This window comes from Tursiops truncatus, chromosome 10, assembly GCF_011762595.2.
Source record: "Tursiops truncatus isolate mTurTru1 chromosome 10, mTurTru1.mat.Y, whole genome shotgun sequence".
NCBI classification, from domain to species: Eukaryota; Metazoa; Chordata; class Mammalia; order Artiodactyla; family Delphinidae; genus Tursiops; species Tursiops truncatus.
In genome coordinates this window covers 32,485,834-32,505,082 of record NC_047043.1, presented here as the reverse complement: position 1 = coordinate 32,505,082, position 19,249 = coordinate 32,485,834, and the positions used below count along the sequence as shown (strand labels likewise).

General features: G+C 51.1%; 1 protein-coding gene across 2 annotated transcripts in view; it reads right to left on the bottom strand.

The window, feature by feature from the left end:
• Window positions 1-19,080, bottom strand: part of CCND3 (cyclin D3) — an 81,233-nt gene extending 62,153 nt beyond the window's left edge. Inside the window, exon 1 of one of the 2 annotated variants that reach the window (XM_033864267.2) lies at window positions 18,900-19,080. The gene's annotated coding sequence lies outside the window, so the exon portion shown is untranslated. The remainder of the gene's footprint in view (window positions 1-18,899) is intronic. The other variant, XM_033864266.2, reaches the window with a different exon arrangement.
• Between the last annotated feature and the right edge of the window lie 169 nt (window positions 19,081-19,249).

The following is a 19,249-nucleotide window of genomic DNA, read 5'->3' as shown; positions in this document are numbered from 1 at the left end:
ACCCAGTAATCCAGGCAAGTCTCACGGAGGCCTGGGGTAGGCAGGCAGCCACAGGAGCAGAGAAGAGGCACACTGGGGAGATTGCAACCCTTGTTCCCAAGTGGAGAGCATGTCCTTAAAAGAAGAAAGTCACACCCACAAGCCAAAGGGCCCTTTCCCCACCTCACTTTCTTCTACACTGTCTTTTACGTTTGCTAGCCTCTGGCACTATGTTGCTTCAGTACACACCAGAATGAGTGAATGAAGAAACGGATGAACAAATGATTGGATCCCAGGCTGGCAAAGAATGCCTCTGGGCACACATTAAAAGGGTGGAGGTGGGGAAGGGATGGGAGTGTAAATGGAACATAAAACAAACAATCGTTTTGTTACCACTTCCTCTGGGGCCGGGCCATGGTTTTTAACGGTGTGCAGCAGGCACACACGGTCTGGCACGCGCACATCCACACAGACACACAAAGAGCTATTAATTTACTTCCTTTGTGAGGAGTAAATAAAGATCAGGCCAAAACAGACTCCCCCAAACCGCCAGGGGGTCTCCCCAGGTGTTGGTGCAGCACTTGGCTTAGAGGAGTCACAGGTGGCTGCCTGCTCGTGTCACCCCACCTCCCTTTATGCACGTGTGGGTCTGGTTCACCAGGGAGGCCTCATGTGCAGTGAGGAAGTAGCGGAAGGGGGAGGGTGGCAAGGCAAGGCTTCCTCACCCCTCCTCCAGTGCAGGCCAGGGCAGCAAAATTCACCCACCCACCCAAGAGAGGCAGCAGTGGTACAGCACGGACGCTGGAGGGCCGTGCTGGGCCCAGCAGCCCAGCCTTAGATGCTGAATGCTGCGGGAGAGGGCTGGGCCCGGGGGCATCAGGTATATACCAACCTGTGTGGAGGTACACTCATCCTCATTATTCATGGATTCTCTATTTGTGAATTTGCCTACTCACTAACATTTTTCTGGAACTCCCAAATCAACGCTCCTGCCGCTTTTGTGGTCATTCGAGGACACGCACAGAGCTGTGAAAAATTCAAGTCACCTGACGTGCATGTTCTCAGCTGAGGTCGAACAAGGCGATGCTCTGCCCTCTTGTTTCAGCTCTTGTGCAGTAAACAAGTGTCTTTTTCAGTCTAGTCAGTGCCACCTTTTCAGCATGTTTGGCCTTTTTGTTGATTTCACTGTTTAAAATGGCCCCCAAACAGTGCTGATGTGCCAATGATCCTGAGTGCAAGAAGGCTGTGATGTGCATTAGCTAAGCTAACTTCAGGTGTGAGCTATTGTGCCCTGGGCTGTGAGTTCAAGTCAACAACAGATATTAAATAAGGTGTCTTTAAACAGAAACACACATAAAACAAGTACACTGGTTGGCTGATTTAAATGTTGGGACCACAGGCTGGAAGGAACCCAGCCCTGTGTTCCCCTAGGAGCAATGGCTCAGGATTCACTAATTCAGTATTCACAGCAACTTTATAGAACATGACTATATGAATAATGGAAATTGACTGTATTTCAATATTACGATAATCGGGCAGCCATATCTCTGGCTTCCTGTGAATGCCAGTCTGCATCTACTCATCCATTCACCACCCACCACCTACTGAACACCTGCTAAGTGCAAATCTTACATTAAAAGCCAAAAATATATTGGGGCTTCCCTGGTGGCGCAGTGGTTGAGAGTCCGCCTGCCGATGCAGGGGACACGAGTTCGTGCCCCGGTCCGGGAAGATCCCACATGCCGCAGAGCGGCTGGGCCCGTGAGCCATGGCCGCTGAGCCTGCGCGTCCAGAGCCTGTGCTCCGCAACGGGAGAGGCCACAACAGTGAGAGGCCCGCGTACGGCAAAAAAAAAAAAAAGCCAAAAATATGGAATGTAGACAGGACCCCTGTCCTACTGACCATCTTAACTGCAGAGATGGGGGCATGTGACTCTGAAGGTTTTATTTATTTATTTGGCCTAAATCCCTAGGTTTATATACCAGTGTTGGGGCCTCAAACTTTTGCCAAGTAGTAAGCGTGCATGAAGGGACACTGGGAGTCCACTCAGGGTCCAGGCAGGGCCTGAGCAAGGCCATGCCTTAGGGAATAAAATGAGAGAGGCCAACGTGAGCAGGCTGACGGCAGGTCTGGGATGCACTAGGAGAGGAAGCAGCGGGCCAGCCAGCCCTCTGCAGAGGCGAGGGCCTGCGGCCTCTCTTCCTGGACTAGCCGGAAGGACTGCAGGGCCAAGGGGGCCCAGAGAGGAGCTCAGAGACCAAAGGCCCCAGACAGGAAGTGTCCCCACATAGATTTCCACTTCCCACGCCACCCTCTTTCCTGGGATCATAGGTAATGGGAGGAAGGATCCCACCCAAACTGGAGCACTGGAGGAGGGGCTGAGAGGAGACATGTGCCCCAGGCACAGGAAGAGAAGTCACCAACCTCACCAACTGAGAAGAAGCAATCCCACACCTAGAATGTGAGAGGGAAGTGGAACCGCCACTCCAATGCCTGCTCTGCCCCCATCCAGCCCCCGCCCAGCTGCCCCAGGACGGCACCCAGGTGAGGCCTGTCATGTGCTTTCAGGGGCTCCCTTTGGGCCTTTCGAGCTCTGAGCCACAAGGGTGGCTCTCAGAGCTGCAATGGCCTGGCCTGGGCTCTATGGGGAGGCAGAAAGGGGACAGGGAACACGGAGGGCTTGTAAGCTCCATGAGGCCAGAGGCTTTGCCTGTCTTGTGCTTTTCTCTTTCACCTGCACTGAACACAGTGCCTGGGGCATTCGAGGCAGGTGCTCACTACAGAGACACTGAATGATGAACGAATGAATGAATGAGCAAGCAAACAATGGGCCCAGAAAACTGTCCGTCAGCATCTAGAGATTCACATCTCCAGAGAGGAGAACCATTTCCCTTGTTTTGGACAAAGCTCAACCTCCTGCCTCAACTCTGTGTACTTTCTGTCTCAGAGACTGAAACATGGCCCTGAGAGCCCTGTAACCCTCCATCTCCTGAGGCTTAAGACGGTCACATCTGATCACTGAGGTGAGGGGACATGATGCTTTTCTACCCCATCTGAGAACAGCAGGGCCACCCAAAGGGGCAAGAGTCGTGTCCTTCAATGAGCCTCACCCCATCCTACAGTGCACCTGGGACAAGGGCTCTGAGGACATCCAGGGGGCTTCTGGTCAGGGCGAAGGAGAGTCAAACCCTCTACCTTTGACTAGAGATAAGGCGGGGGTGCTGGCCCCTCTGCCCTAGGCCTCCCCCAGAGAGAAGTCCATCTTAGAACATTTCTCGCACAGGTTCCATGTAGAAAAGCCATCCTCACACGTGTGACACAGGCTCTCTTGGTCCCTGCCTATCTAGATCCTGGGGCAAAGGTTCCTAATTGTCCCACAGCACCCATTTCCCCTTCTTATACCTTTCATACCAGAAGCTCCACTATGTATGATCCCCAGACTCCCTTGCAGCTAAATGTGGTGGGGGACCAACTTTTGGCTAAAGGGATAAGGGATCTGGCAACTTGGGTGTCATGTCCTGAAAAGGAAGGGTCGTGCCCCCTCCTTCCCTTCTCTCCCTTCCCACTGGCTGGGTCATGGACCCAGGGGATGTGGTGGTGCGCTGTCTTCAACATCAAAGGGCCTGGACAAGCAACAGCCTGGGAGGAGTGTGGGTCCCCAACACACAAGGGGTCCGATCGCTTACCAAGGCTTGTAGTGAGAAATTTCCCTTTTGTTTAGGCGCGTGGTTTGGGGGGTCTCTATTACAGCAGTCTAACCTCTCCCAATGCCTATCACAGTCCCTTCGTTGGTGCCAGGTGCCAATGGGTAAAATGTGTAAGAGGGACTTTCCTCATCAGCATCTTCAGCCCTTCAGCTCCGCATCACCTCACTCCATCAGGTCTGCTTTCCCAAGTGTCAGAGAGGACCTTCCAGGGAGACAGGACACCTCCTGGAATGCCACCCCAGCTAACACAAAGGAGGTGAATGTCTCCCTCACTCACAATACATAATTCATTCCTCCCGCGGACTGACCACTTCTCAAACTCTCTCCTTGGTGAGAAAAGACTCTTCTATGCTCAGGGACCACTGTACCTTATCAGGCCAACTCTGTCCTACAGGGAAGGCAACGAGGAAGGGCAGCAAATCTATGTAATCTTGGACAAATCTCTTAGCCCCTCTGAGCCTCGGTTTCTTCCTTTATAAAATGTGGATAATAATCATTGTTTACAGGTCTGTGGAGAGAACTCAAGTTTATATATCTATAAAGTGCGTAGCAGCGTGGCTGACACAGAGTGGGTGCTCACTAAACCACGGCTGTTACTGCTATGGAGCTAAATATTGAGGACACAGCTGGAGGAGAGCCCTGAGTGACCTCCCCAGTGGAGGGTGGCTGGAAAGGGAGTGAAAGAGAGAGTTGGGGAGAAGAGACCACGGCCGTAAAGAGGAAGAGAGAGGCAGAGGTGGAGGTGCTATCAGCAGAGAGGAGGGGAAAGGGCTCAGTGATGCCCACATTGGACGAGAGGGTGGAGGCCACAGCTGTGGTGTCTATCAGCTGCCTCTAGCTCACACAACCCCTGGGCCCATCTCACACGGTCTCTACCCAGCACTTCTGTCTGGGTTGGCCACCCTCACTGCCACTGCCATTGTTGCCGCACTGTCAGCTGCTGCGTCTTGCCTCATCTTCCTTCCTGTCCCTGATAGGACAGAAGAAGGGGACGGGAAGCAGCTGCCTTGCCCAGCAACCACTCAAGCCCTGTGGGCTGGAGCGGCCCAGGGTGGTTAAGAGCCAAGGCTCTGCAGACAGACAGGCTGGATTCTGTCCCCCACTCTAGCCCCTAAGAGCTGATGACCTCAGCAAGTTATGTGGCTTGTCTAATCCTTCAATTTCCTCGTCTGCACAAAAGGGATAATAGGGCTGCTGAGAGGAAGGAATGAGATCATGCGTGGTGAGCACCCAGCACAGGGTCTGGCACCATAGCAAGTGTTTAATGAATGGTAGCGACCCTCAGGCATGTAACCCACGCAGGCACACAGAGCCCTGCGCTCAGAAAGGTTCCACCCTTGGTTTAATGCTCTCTTGCCACCATCTTGAAATTCTTAATAATTTTTGAACAAGGGGCTCTGAAAATTATGTAGTGGGTCCTGGCTAGTATATACACTGAGTTGGCTGGCTGTGGGTGACTATGCAAGGGGGGGGGGTTGCCCATCAATCTGCTGGAGATGTGGGACATTAGAGGGCTTTGGTGACCTCAAGGGAGTCATTTAAGTGGAGTGATGTGGGATTCTGCCAGGTTGCCTGCAGTTAAGGACTGAGAGGGTGGTGCAACCCCCACGCACACCCTCCCTGGGCATTGTGGTGGGTAGGGGTGCCCTCCCCTCAGGCAGCCAGGCCAATGGGCAGCCTGGGGAGCCCCCCACTACCTTCCTCTTTCAATCATCCTCCCACCAAGTGCAAAGGTGCCCGATGAACGTCAGGGCCAACACCCACCCATCTGCCCCCCTTGGTTTTATCCTTTGTAGGGGAGGACAGAGGCCACGTACAAGCTCAGGAGGATAGGAGTTATGTCCAGAGTCCCTGCATCTTTGGGACATGGAAGTACTACGTGGTGGGAACCAGCGCTAGCCTGAAGCCCCTCAGCGCCCAGGTCCAGCTGAGTCTCACTGTGCAGGTTGGAACTGGAATGGGGGTGACATAGAAGAAGGGTGTTGATGACTCCTGGTGGCCCGAGGGGTTAGCCCAGCCCCAGGAGAGGGAAATATCTGCTCCTTCTAGCTCCTTGATTTTAAATCCCAGGTTAGCACATCTATCAAGTGGTCTGGGGTAGTAACTTGAAACCTCAGGAGACAGGGAGACTTGCAGGGGGTTCCGTGGAGCTGGGGGTCCCCCTGGGCACTATGATGAGGAATGACCCCCTCAGGCGGCACATCTTGTACTTGCTGTCTGTCTCCCCTACTGCACTGTGAGCTCCTGGAGGGTCGGGCTCACCCACAGTGAGAACCAGATGTTGCAGACCCAGCCATCAAGACCACTGCATGCCCTCCTCCCATGCACCCCACGCTGCCTCAGGTCCTGCCTCAGCTTCCCCAGACTCGCCACCACTACCACCACCACCCTCTTCTGTTCCTGGGCCTTCCTGGAGTAGCCCACGTGTGAGTCTGAGGGTGGCCCAGGCTGGCAGGTGGAGCCCGGCCCTGGATGAGGCCTCTCTTCATCCGCCTCCGGCCACCTGTCCGGGGCACTCACTCCCTTCCAGACAGCTGGAGAGCGGCCCTGGAGCCTCTGGTTAAGGGAGGGGAGTGAGTGTGGGAAGTTCTAAGGGACCTGAGCCAAGGCTGCGGGGAGGCCCTTCTAGCCGATGGGGATGCTGAGTGTGCATGTGTGGGGTGGGGTGGGCGAAGGCACTCGGGAGAAGTGAGAATTGGGGGTGGGGTCAGAGAATGGAATGTGGAGTTCATTCTCCTGGGGGCACAGCTGTGTATTTTGATCTTCTCCGTCAGCTGCAGCATATTCCTTATCTTGGGGCTCAATCCAGACTCCACCTCCTTCTCTGTTGCTGAGCTGCAGAAGGCAGATACTGTGGGATACAGCCGGCACCCTGCTCACTACCTTAGCTCCCCGCTGCTCGAAGCTGCTAAAAGGGACAAGGAGCGAGCAGCACCCCCGCCCCAAAGAAAGACCTGCTGCCTACTTCAGATCCATCCTGTGCCCGTCCATGGGTAAGTGGATCTTGAAAGTCAGTCATCTCACATTAAGACCCACCCCCAAATGCCAAGACAACCCAAGTTGTCACCCCAGAGTTGCCTGGATATTTCAGCTTTATAGGTGCCATAGAACTTGAAGGGTCGGCAGATAGCGCTGCTCAGCTGGGAACTTGAAGCAGAGGCAGCTGTCACCTCCCAGGCCACACCAGGCCATCCTCTGGGCCGTCACACTGCCTTCCTTGTGCCAACTTTTTACGTGGCACCTAATGTCTCCAATGAGATGCTGTGAAAATAATAAGACTGATTTTCTATATACTTATGGAAACACAACTCATGACTTTTTTTGCATTTCTCTTGTTATTGCAGAACTGGAACATTTAGAAAAGGGGAAAAAGTAGAAAAGAAATCACCCATAGTTCTACTGCCCTCAAAAAACAACTGCTGTTCACATTTTGGTATATTTTCTTCCAGTCTTTTCTCTATGTGTGTATATGTGTGTATGTGTGTAAAACATACAGTTGTAAATGTATTGTATGTATGCTTTTGCATCCTGATTTTTTTCCTTAACATTAACATATAGGTAATTTCTGTGATGCCACATGTTTTTGCAATTGGACGTTTTTAATGGCTACCTAATATTCCATTTACTGGATGTAGTATACCTTGCTTAACCATGCTCTATTGGGAGGCATTTAAGTTGTTCCAATTTTTTGTCACTGTACATAATAACACCCTGATGAAAATCATCATGGACAAAATTTTTTCCTACATTTAGAATTACTTAAATTAGGATAGAGCCTGGAAAGTAGGATTTCTAAAGCAGAGGGTCAGAATATTCTGGAAGCATTTGATTTGATACCTTTAGCCAAACTGCTTTCTGAAGGGAGAATTTACCACATGGCAAGGTCACCAACAGGCAAGAACACAGCCATTTAGGTCTACCATCGTGTAGGGCCACCACTCACTGTTAGGTATCTTTTTATGTGCCTAAGTCGTGCTCCCTTTTGTAGACTATTCTTTTTTGGCTGCTAAATACACGGTCCCCTTTCCAACAGCACTGTCACTTCCTTTCAGGAGGTTACCTCTCCCCTAGTGCAAATCCAGGAGCCAGCCCGCCTGACCTGCAGCTCAGAAACTGGAGCGGCCGGCCCGTCCATTCCCACCATGCTGTCCGTCCTTCTGCCCAGCCCTCAGGCACTTTGTCATTTTCTGCTCATTTCCAGTTTTCCAGCCTTTCTGGTGAGTCTATGGGTTCCCAACCTTCTTCCAATAAATTCCCTTTGCCTTACATTGGACAATCTGTTTGTGTTGCTAACAGAACCTTGAAAATACTGATACTTGGCCAACTTAGCGTTTTTCAAATTGCAAGTCAGGATGCTTTACTGGGTCATGAAGTCATAAAGCTAATCTTGACCAGCATTTAAAAAAAATGAAACAACAGAATAAAAAAGAAAATATCAAAAAGTACATCCTCTGGAGTGAGGGGAAGTATTGCTTAGTGAATGAAACTTGTTTTACGCATGTGTGTTTGTGTGCAATCGTATGAAATAGGTTAAAATGAAGACATTTCTAATTTTGAAAAACACTGCCCTAATTGAACTTGAGTTACTTGCAAATAAAGAACAATCAAGACCAATCTGTCCTAGATGTTTTTTATATTTCTCCCCAAATCTTTAGTACCTAGGAAAATGGACTTCTTTGCCAAGAGAACAGTATATTTCAAGGTCCACCCACTATTTTCTCTATATTAATAGCCTGACATCTCCACCCACCCTTTACTTGATGATACTTAATGATAATGGACATCTTTTCCTCTTGGTCTTTAAATTTCTCTTAATAGCACCAATATTCTGCCAGCCCCGCAGGCTGAAATATCCTGGGGTAGTCCTTGAATTCGCCTCCATTCATTTACTCACCACCTACTGTAGCCCAGTAGGAGAGAAGGCGAGCTAGCAGTAAACTGCAATACACGGCAACATACTTCATCTTAGAAGTACACATGGTAGCTAACAGGGGAAGGGCAGGGCCATTTCACAGGGCGGATGACTCTTCATACCTTCCTACCAAATAATTACTAAGTTCTGTTGCTTCTACTTTCAAAATATTTTGCCAAATCGCCCCCTTGTTTCCATTTCTACTGCGTCACCCTAGTTTCAATCTTTTTTATTTTATGTAGACTCTTGCCTACTGCCCTAGAAATCAGTTCTGATCGTGTCGCTTCTTTGCTCAAAAGTCTTCAATGGCTCCCACTACCTCCTAAATAAATCCAAACTCCCCAACCCAACACTGTTGATTTGGCTCCTCCACCATCGCCCCGAAATTTCTTTCCAGCTCCATGTCCCACTATGCCCCTGGAACAGGTCCACAAGGTCCTCTCTTCCCAATCACCTATCTGTGTGAGGCCCGATTTTCTTCATATAAATTGACCAAAACAACATATTGCAACAGACTGAAGTAGAAGCAGATAGGAGAATCCAGCTGCCTTCTATTAGGCCAAGCATTAAAGAGATTTGTGAAAAATGTAAAACAAGGCCACACTTCAATTTTCTTTTCTTTTTTGGAAAATATAGTTATTATCTTATAAAATATATGCTGCTGTGTTAACATGCAATGATTATTTTATTGTTACTTTAAAGGAATTAATAAATGTTTAAAATTTCTCATTTAACATATTTTTATTAGAAATCAAATGTCAATAGCTACAACTTTGAAAAGTAAAAGCTCTTTGGGATCCTCAATAATTTTTAAGGATGTAAAGTGTTCCTGAGACTAGAAAGTTTGAGAACTACTGCCTGTGATCTAACATGTCAGTTAAAGCAGACACAGGGTCTCTGAAATGCCCCTGCCCTCTCCCCTTTCTCATGTTTTACTTCCCTGCCCCAGTGTGTTGCTGGCGATTTTAAACCATTAAAGAAACAAAAAGTGGTCATATGAAGAATAATTATTCTTTTTTTTTGCGGTACGCGGGCCTCTCACTGTTGTGGCCTCTCCCGTTGCGGAGCACAGGCTCCGGACGCGCAGGCTCAGCGGCCATGGCTCACGGGCCCAGCCGCTCCGCGGCATGTGGGATCTTCCCGGACCGGGGCACGAACCCGTGTCCCCTGCATCGGCAGGCGGACCCTCAACCACTGCGCCACCAGGGAAGCCCAAGAATAATTATTCTTATAGAAATAATAGTGATTATAGAAACAGCCGCTAGTTATTTTAGAATAATAATAATATAAAGAAGAAATAAACCTAGGGAAATCCCTGGCATTCCAGTGGTTAAGACTCCACGCTTCCACTGCAGGGGGCACGGGTTCAATCCCTGGTTGGGGAGCTAAGATCCCACAAGCCATGCAGCACAGCCAAAAAAAAAAAAAAAAAACCAGAATAAATAAGCCAAATAATTGCCATAGAATTAAGAATAGAAGAATGAGTACATCTATACGATGGCTTTCAGTAAAAAACCAAACCCTCAGATATTCAGAAAAGTAAAAAGATGCAAAAGCAACCACCATGTAAAATTGCTCCTGAATATTCTCCCATCAAATCCACTCCTTTTTCATTTTCTCAAATGTCACCTCCAGGACTTTCCTGGTGGCGCAGTGGTTAAGAATCCGCTTGCCAGGGGCTTCCCTGGGGGTGCCCCGGTCCGGGAAGATCCCACATGCTGCGGAGCGGCTGGGCCTGTGAGCCATGGCCGCTAAGCCTGCGCGTCCGGAGCCTGTGCTCCGCAACGGGAGAGGCCACAACGGTGAGAGGCCCGCGTACTGCAAAAAAAAAAAAAGAATCCACCTAACAATGCAGGGGACATAGGTTCGATCCCTGGTCTGGGAAGATCCCACATGCCGCGGAGCAACTGAGCCCGTGTGCCACAACTACTGAGCCTGCGCTCTAGAGTCCGCAAGCCACAACTACTGAGCCCACGCACCGCAACTCCTGAAGCCCACGTACCCTAGAGCCGGTGCTCCATAACAAGAGAAGCCACCGCACCGCAACGAAGAGTAGCCCCTGCTCGCCACAACTAGAGAAAGCCCACGTGCAGCAACGAAGACACAACTCGGCCATTAAATAAGTAAAAATGGCATCTCTGAGGAGAAATTCCTGGTTCCATCCACAAGCAACCGCTCCTTCCTCCAGATTCCCACAGTACTGTCACTCAAACCTTTCTCGCAACCCAGGGAGCCCATAAGAGCCCATAAGCGAATGCATACTGAATTCCTAAATGTGCACATTTAACTACCACAAATCCAGTATTATCTACTGGAGGAGATACCAACCAGCCTCAGAAACTCACGTATTGTTCATACAATGTGGGCCCTTCCCCAAGCTCAGCATAATCTTCCACCAAAGACTCTGCCACCTGTCCCAATGAAAACTGGCTGTGCTGGAGATCCTTAGAGATGGGAGAGAATGCCCAAGCCATGCATACTGTGTTTTAGGAGCAGTTTAAGGAGACTTAAATAGTAATGTTGACATGTATTTTGTTTTTACACTGACTGTGAACTCAACACAGCATAAAATGTGGCTCTACTGCAAATGAGGAATGGACAAGACCTCTGGGGCTTATAGATGTTGTTGGAGGGATATGCCAGGTGGGTGAACTCACGAGTCCTACACAGTCCTGTCCTCTGGGCAGGGTGTGTGGCCTCCACCCCGGGCTGGAGCTGCTGCCCGTTTTGGGATGGAGTATCTAGAAGGTAAAGGTTGCAGGCCCAGCACCAGGACCCAGCTTAACCACCAACTCCAGAGGTGTGCCCGCAGCCACTGTCCTGGTGGCACACCCCTGCCAAGGAAAGAAAGGAAAGGAAAATGAGCATGGAGGGGGGAGGGGAGGGAGCTGGAGGAAAAGCTTGTTTGCACCATGTTGCAGTTAAGGCAGCTGTGGTCGGGCTGATTCATCCAGGGTGCCCCAGAAAGGTCAGGGCCCCAGCCCCACCTAGCAAAGCTCACATCGCCACCACCCACTCCTGCTTCCTGGGTAGTGTGCAACACCTGACCTGCCTGCTGGGGCAGGGCAGGGCCCTCCTTGCTCCTTCCCTGCCGTCTTGATTGGCTTAGGAGACAAGGCTGCAGCTCCAGCCAGGAGCACTGAGGGATAGAGGAGGCCCCGGGCTTGCCTGGGGGATGCGTATCCACACCATCACACCTCCACACAGATGTGCAGATCATACACAAACACACTGTCACACACAGGCAGTTCGGGGGCCTACCAGCCTGCTCTCCCCGGTCCTGATGCTGTGTTCAGGACATCTCAACAGGGAACTTGGGGTCCCCTCACACTCCCCCTGGTGGGTGGGCACTCCTAAGTGCACGCGCACACACATACACACACACAGAGTGCGCATGAAAAGTCTGACTCCAGTCAGGGTTCTTTCAGCACTGGGCTCTCAACACTGGCTGTATGACCCTGGGCAAGTTACTTAACCTCTTTGCCTCAGTTTCTCCATCTGCAAAGTGAGGAAACCTCGGAGGATTCTTGTGAGGAGTAAATGAGAAATGAGTTAATAAATATGCATATTTATTATAAACTTATTTACACATGGTATATATTATACGTAGGCACTTTCCACAGTCACCAGCACATGGAAGTACTGTGCAAACATATGCGCTTATTACCCCCAACGTCTTCACTGCCACCTGCCTGTGAAGAAATGAGGGTTCGGAGAAAATCCACACAATAGATTCCTACAAGGAATACCAAAAATGACTCCTAGAAGCTGCGATAGAGGAGAAGCAGGGGAGATGCAAGACTTTTGAGGACCACCCAGGAAGCACCAAGCTCATGTCCAATGGTTGGGAAGAGTTTTGAGTTAGAACCCAAGAGGCTGGGCCCCGGGCAGAAAAAGACTTGGAGACCAAGAGACCCAAGAGGAAAAACTCAGCCTGGTCCTAAAGGTAGAATTCTAAGAAAAGGTGGTGGCTGCCCCTAAGACCAGCAGGTACCAGCTGACTGGAAAGAAAAAGAGAGAGGGCCTGGGAAAACTACTCAAATGTTCTACATCCTGGCCTACGCTCAGCCATCCAGCACATCTGAGAGTTTGTAACCCCAAGATCCTTACTCACTGGGATGAAAATAGATTCCACCTCTGAACAGTCTCCAAGTTTGTGGTTCTGTAGTAGATACTGCTTAGAGAAAAGGGAATAGGGCTGGAAGGAAAGGAAAAAGCAGCCCTGACTCTCAGAGGCCTGGTGTTGGGAGGAAACAGCACTCTTCCCCTCCATAATCCAAAGACAGCTTGGGATATCCACTTGCCAGAGAAGAGTAAATCCTCCCCGGCGTCTTATTCCAAGCTGATTCCTCAGCACCCAGCAGAGTGAGCTTAATAAACCAGAGCTCAGGAAGGAGAGTCTGTGAAGGACAGACAGGGGAAGGCAGCCTCGGGGCCTTCTGTGCCCCATCCTCCCGTCCCCTGGCCAGTCCTCTCCTCCTCCCACAGCCTCTAACACCTCCAGCTGGAGCCCAAGTTGGAGCCCAAGGTCTGCATCTGTCAGAGGCCCTGCTCCGGCTTCCTTTCCCAGAGGAGGGGCCCCCAGAGGAGGGGCCAGGAGACGCAGCCTGGAGGGAAGAGAACAGAGAACAGAAGGCAGGACGAGCTGCAGCAGACGGCACTGGGGCCAGAACTGGGAGTTTCTGTCCCAATTTCAACTATTCTGTCCAGTTGTCTGACCACAGGCCAGAACTGGTGGGTTGATTTTTATTCTAGAAAAGAGGATGAGATGAAGTCATTGGTGGGATGGTGAGGAAAGAAACCAGGGCTGCCCCCTTGTTTTTGGATAGCCCTCCATGCCCAGCCCCGGGAGCTCAGTCTGCGAGATGATCGTGATGGTGATATGATGGCGACAGAGGTATCACATATAAGGGTCTATGACCTGTTTGGCACTTGGCAGGGCTTTGAGTATATTAACTCCTAAGCCTGGTGCAGAGCGTGGGCCCTGAAGCCTCGGCTCCTTACCCTGTGTATCCACTCTGTGCCTCAGCTTCCTTGTCTGTAGAGACCTAATGATAGTACCTCTCTCACAGAGCTGCTGTGAGGACACAAAAATTTCACACCTGGCAAGGGAATCCCCTGGCAGAGTCCAATGGTTGGGACTCCACGCTTTCATTGCCGAGGGTGCGGGTTCAATCCCTGGTCAGGGAACTAAGATCCCACAAGCCACACGGTGCAGCCAAAAAAAAAAAAAAGAAAAAAAAAAATTCTACAGTGAAAAAAGATCACAGCTGGCATATTGGAAGCACTCGACGAATATCAGTACGATTAATCCTCACAACGAGCCAGTGAGGTAGGGACTACAGCTGCACCCACTTGACAGGTAAGGAAACTGAGTTTCACACAGCCAGGAAGAAGCCAAGCTAGGACTCAAACCTGGGTGGTTTCTGCACAGAGCATAGGCCCTCTGAGCCACTCCATGAGAGAAAGCACGGATTAGTGGTCATGTGTACAAACTTTACAGCCAAATGGCCACGTCAGACTTCCAGTTCGGCCACTGTCCTTCTGTGTACATGGAAGCCACCTGCTTAACCCTCGGTGCCTTGGTTTGCTCTTCTATAAAACGGGCCTCTTGCCTGACAGGGTTGTTTTTGGCGGGTGGTGGGTAGTGAGTTCCTAAGTGCTTGAAACATGCTGGTTATGGCCTTGCTCTCTGGGCCTGGCCTCTATGGCGCCCTCTGGCCACAGGGCTTGGAACTGCACTCTCTGTCCTGGCACACGCAGGGCCCTGCCTGCTGTGCCCCTGGGGCCCCAATGGCCCTGGGCCTTTCTAAGGGGCGGCGAGGGTTGGAGGGGGGCAGAGAACAGCAAGCAGATCTGAGTCAACAAACGAGGCACCAGGCAAGCCCTCTGCTGCCCCTCCTTCCTAGGGACAACGTCTAGGCCCCTGCTGTCTCTCCTTAGGAGTGGCTGTCCTGGGGTTGTTTAAGCAGGGTGGGAGAACTGGTCAGGCCGCTGAGGGCAAATAGTTTCCGAGAGGTGCGGCTTTCAAGTATCTTAAAAGAGATGACATGACATGGGTGTCATGCCCTCGAATGCTAGGAAAGGTCATGCCCATGAGGGCTGCGGGTCTTACCCTCTGCTCCTGACACGGATCCTTCTATTTCAGAGCAAAGGAAGGTCAAGGAGGGGGAAGCGAAGGAAGGGAGGGAGGGGAACCCTTGACCTGGGGAAGGGAGACTGCCCCAGGGGCGGAGGCCTGCTTGTTCTGGCCTGAGCCCAGAGGAAACCTGAGAGCGCATTTTACAGGGGCTGTGCTGGGTCAAAAGTGGCTCTCTGGCCCCTGGCGTGTAGATTGCTGAGGAAGGGGTGGGGGATAGGCCCCAGGAAACCAGCTGGTGGCTGAAGGACCAGGTGGCGCTCTTCACCCCATCCAGCAGCCCTGGAGCCACACACTGGGCAACAGCTCCACCTGGTGGACAGATGGGAGGGAAGCCGGTCAATAATCACATGGGAGGCTTAGAGGTGGAAGGGGCTCTGAGGCCTTACTTGTTCACAGAAGCCCCTCCCAGGCATGTGCTCTAGACTCCCCTAGATGAGGAATTCACTTCTGCAGAAGGGGATTAGGCAATTATTTGTTAGAAAGTGCTTATGTTTTTTGGAAATCTGTCTCCACCAGTCCCCTAATTGGGGGCTACCAAAGGCAACCTTTCAAATGTTTGAACACAGCTACAGTATCCCTCCCAAATCTTCTCCCCATTTGCTTCAAAATTCCAGTTTGGCCTTAACCTTTCACCCACTACATCTTCCTTTCCCTTGGGTATCTTTTTTTAATATATTAACTTCCAGAGAATCTCTCTTCCAATTCTATACCCAAACCACTCCCCACACACACTAGTAGCACCATTTTAAAACATCTTTGGATCTCAACCTCCTATTGTGCAGGGTCTGATATGTTGGGGAAGTTGATGCTCTAATTTGAGAATTAAATAGATGTCAAGAGCACAGCCTCTGAAGTCAGATAGACCAGTGTTCAAATCTGGGCTCTGCCACTTACTAGCTGTGTGACCTCAGGCAAGCTTCTAAGCCTTTCTGAGCTTCAGTTTCCTCATCTATAAATTGGGAATAGAGGCATTTACTACCTGGAGTTACGGTGAATATCAAATGAGATAAGGCAGGTAGAACACTTAGGACAGCTCCTGGCAACATCATTCAGCTCCTACGTGGCCATTATAACCACATTTTTCTCGTGTTTGGGGCTGTAGGGAGCGCTTTGGGGAAGAGTAAGGTGAAAGGGCAGAGAGGAGAAAAGAAGACTTTGTGGAGTTAGCCTTTCCCATCTAGCACAAATCCCAGGTGAAATCCAACAAATGAGTACCTTGTTGCAATCCCATTTCCAGGGGTGTCTGACCACCTCCACACCCTCACCGACCCACACATAAACACACACACACACACACACACACACACACACACACACACACACACGCATAAACACGGGCGGGCCTTGACAGTTCTTTGACACTCAGAGGGTTTAAAATTTAAATGTCTTTGAAGGCAAGAGAAACACACCAAAATAAACACACCTCCAGCTCAGCAGAGAAAGGGAAACTTGGCAGGGGCCCCAGAACTTTCCCCACCCCCAGCCCTCCCTAAACTTCCTCTTGTGGTTTCTCAAGAGTACAACCTGTTCTCAACCTAGAGAACAGCGCCTGGGGCAGGGGGCTGGGGCTTGCTGAGGCTTCCATCGCACCCCACCCTATGATGAAAAGGAAGGAGGGTGTCTGTGTAGAGGAGTGGCCTAGAGGTCCACATAGTTCTGACCTTCACATCCCGCTTACCAGTGATATCGGTGTGGCCGCCCTCTACCCTCAACTCCCAGCATCAACACCCATCCCCCCAACCCACACCCCTCCCTCAAAGGCAGAGGCTAGAGGTAGTTTGACTGCAGGCAGAGAAGGACAGCCTCTGGGCCTCCCCAGATCTGTTTAGAGGGCTAATGTGAGAAATCTAGAGTTTCAGAAAAGTAGTGGAAAAATGGCTGGAATCCATGGAACCTCTGCCCTGTGGCCCGGCTGGCATCATGGGCAAGTCCCAGTCTGCCTGGAGGGATGGGGTCAGATGCGTGGATGCAGCTTTGGGATGCAGCTTTGGGATGCAACAGCTGTGAGGAAGTAAGGTGTGCATCTTAAGATTGCTTCTACTCCCTGACCATCTTCCTTACTCAGCTACAAAGCTGGATTGTTCCCCTTGGAATCTAGAATATGAGGGTCTCTGCTCTTAAAGATTCCCAGCAAAAGAGGTATCTTGGTTTCCCATCTCCCCAGATTCTGGCACATCACCTCCATGCATCTTTCTTGCATGAAACCTTGGTTTGTTCCTCTTGGTGACTGAGGCTTACTCAGGAGAAAACACACACACACACACACACACACACACACACACACACACACACACACACAGCCATTAGGAAAGGATACCAGCTCTGTGTAGTCTCCACAACTCCAGGCCTGCTGGGGCTCCCTGTAAACAGCACCAGTGCCCACACTTAGCTAACAGATTGCTCTCCTCTGTATCTCCCGAGACACAGGACCATAGCCTCCCTTTTGGAAATTCCTAAGCCCCTGGCTCAAGGGCACATTCCATATGGTCAGTCAAGGAGGCAGGCTAGCCAAATGGTTAAGAACAGGGTCTCCCAAGTCAAGTGACCCGGGTTTAAATCCCAACCCTGTCCTCTTTAGGAAAATTATCTCCTCCATGCCTGAGTTTCCTCATCTATAAGATGGAGATAAGCCTAGTGCTTACCTCATAGAACTGTTAGGAGGATTAAATGAGACATTACACCTAAAACATTTAGAAGAGTACCTGACAGTGCTATATAAGCCTTAGCTAGTATTCTGAACCTTTGAAGGAAGGAAATGGGAAAGAAAAGACACTTGGGATCATGGACATCATGGTCTCAAGGACGGATCCTGCTGGAATTCTCAGATACGCTTTTGCTCCTAAGTTCCAGGGGAGTAGAAGCTCTGACTTGTTTACCATTATATCCCCAATATTTAGCCTGTGCAGACAGTGCAGCCACAGCAAACAGGTGGTGAAAGAATTCACCATGTCAGCCATCTCGCAAATGAGCCTGGGAATTGAAAGAGCAGAAGAATCTTCAGGAAAGCAATGGTAGATCCAGTTCTTTTCACTCATGTCTAGTTCCAAAGAGAATTGAGGTGGGGGGGGGGCAGAGAGCAAGGATTTGTTAGAAGAAACAGTCCTAGCAACCAGGGATGGGGGGCGGTGCCCCAGGATTGTATGACTGTTACATCACCCTGGGGTAGACTCTCCCAGCTGCACCTAGCTGGGAATTTCTGGGGTCTTTGGGACCAGCCCAGAAACATGCCTTTCCCTGAATTCATCCAGTTCATTCCTATCTCTTCTTCAGGTCTAGACAGTGGGTTAAAGAGAGCAAGAGCTGTTTCTGGGTCCCTATTGTTTCCCAACTCCCAACACCACAGTCAGGGTTCAGTCCAGCTCTGCAGAATAAGTTCCCACAAAGACTTCCCCCCACTTCTCTGCCTGGTGACTATTCATCATTCAGAACCAACTCAAATGTCCTCTTCTCTCTGAAGCCTTCCCAGCCACCCCAACGTGACACTTCGTCTCTGTTGTTCTATGACTCAGGCGAGATCACTGTGGATGAATAACATCACTGCACGCTCAGCATCCCAACCAATCCCACACACAGTAGGTGCTCAATGTTTGCACATGAATACATTAAGGCTCCCTCAGTAACAGCAACCAATTTCTTCGGTTATTCCTCTTGTTGACACATTAAAAGACACAGAAGAGGGTAAGGCCATCAATTGCGTACCCATCAGACACCAGAGGGACCGCCACTGAGAGGTCCCTCTTTCCAGTCCTGTCCTCTGGCCTCCTCCCTCGGCCCTGGCTGGCAGGATGACCCCAAGGCTCCCTGCCCACACGGCTTCTGCCCTCCTTCCGCCTCCCACCCCATCTCTGAGGTATGAAGAATGACAACAGACAGCCCAGTGAGGTCACTGGGCTTCCAGATCAGCTTGGAGGGTGGCTGTGCAGACACAGAGGAAGCTCAGGGCTTTGGGGGGCTTCTCCGCCCTTCAGCCACGTGCAACTCAGAAAGAAACTGACCCGAGCTTTGAGAGACAACCGGGAGGTGACGAGGACACCATGACCTCCTTAACCCCTCCACCTCAGACCCCCCGCCCAGGTGTCCAGCCTCAGCTTGGAGGCCCCAGCGAAGAGGGCAGACGCTGACACCCATCTGTCTTGGCTTCTCCCGCCCTCGAGCCTACCTCCTCGGCAGGTGAGCCCCCCGGAGCACCGACTGTGGCTGCACACACTCTCTCCCGCCGCCTCTCGCTTCTGTCTTTGGGGACATGGGGAGGGGGTCGCCACCTCCAGCCACGGCGAGGGGCGTGCACCCCTCCCCCAGGCGCCCAAACAGAACCAGCTTCCACCGCCGCAGCCGCGGCGTGTTTACAAAGTCGCCGCCGCGCCGCCAATCCCGAGTTTAAAGCTGGGCAGGAAGTGGGGAAGAGGGGGCGGGGGAGACAAAGGGGCTGGGTGCTCCGCTCAGCTAAGGTTTGGGCCCCGACTCCTCCCGGCGGCTCAGCCTGCGCAGCGACCCCAGCCCGCACATCCC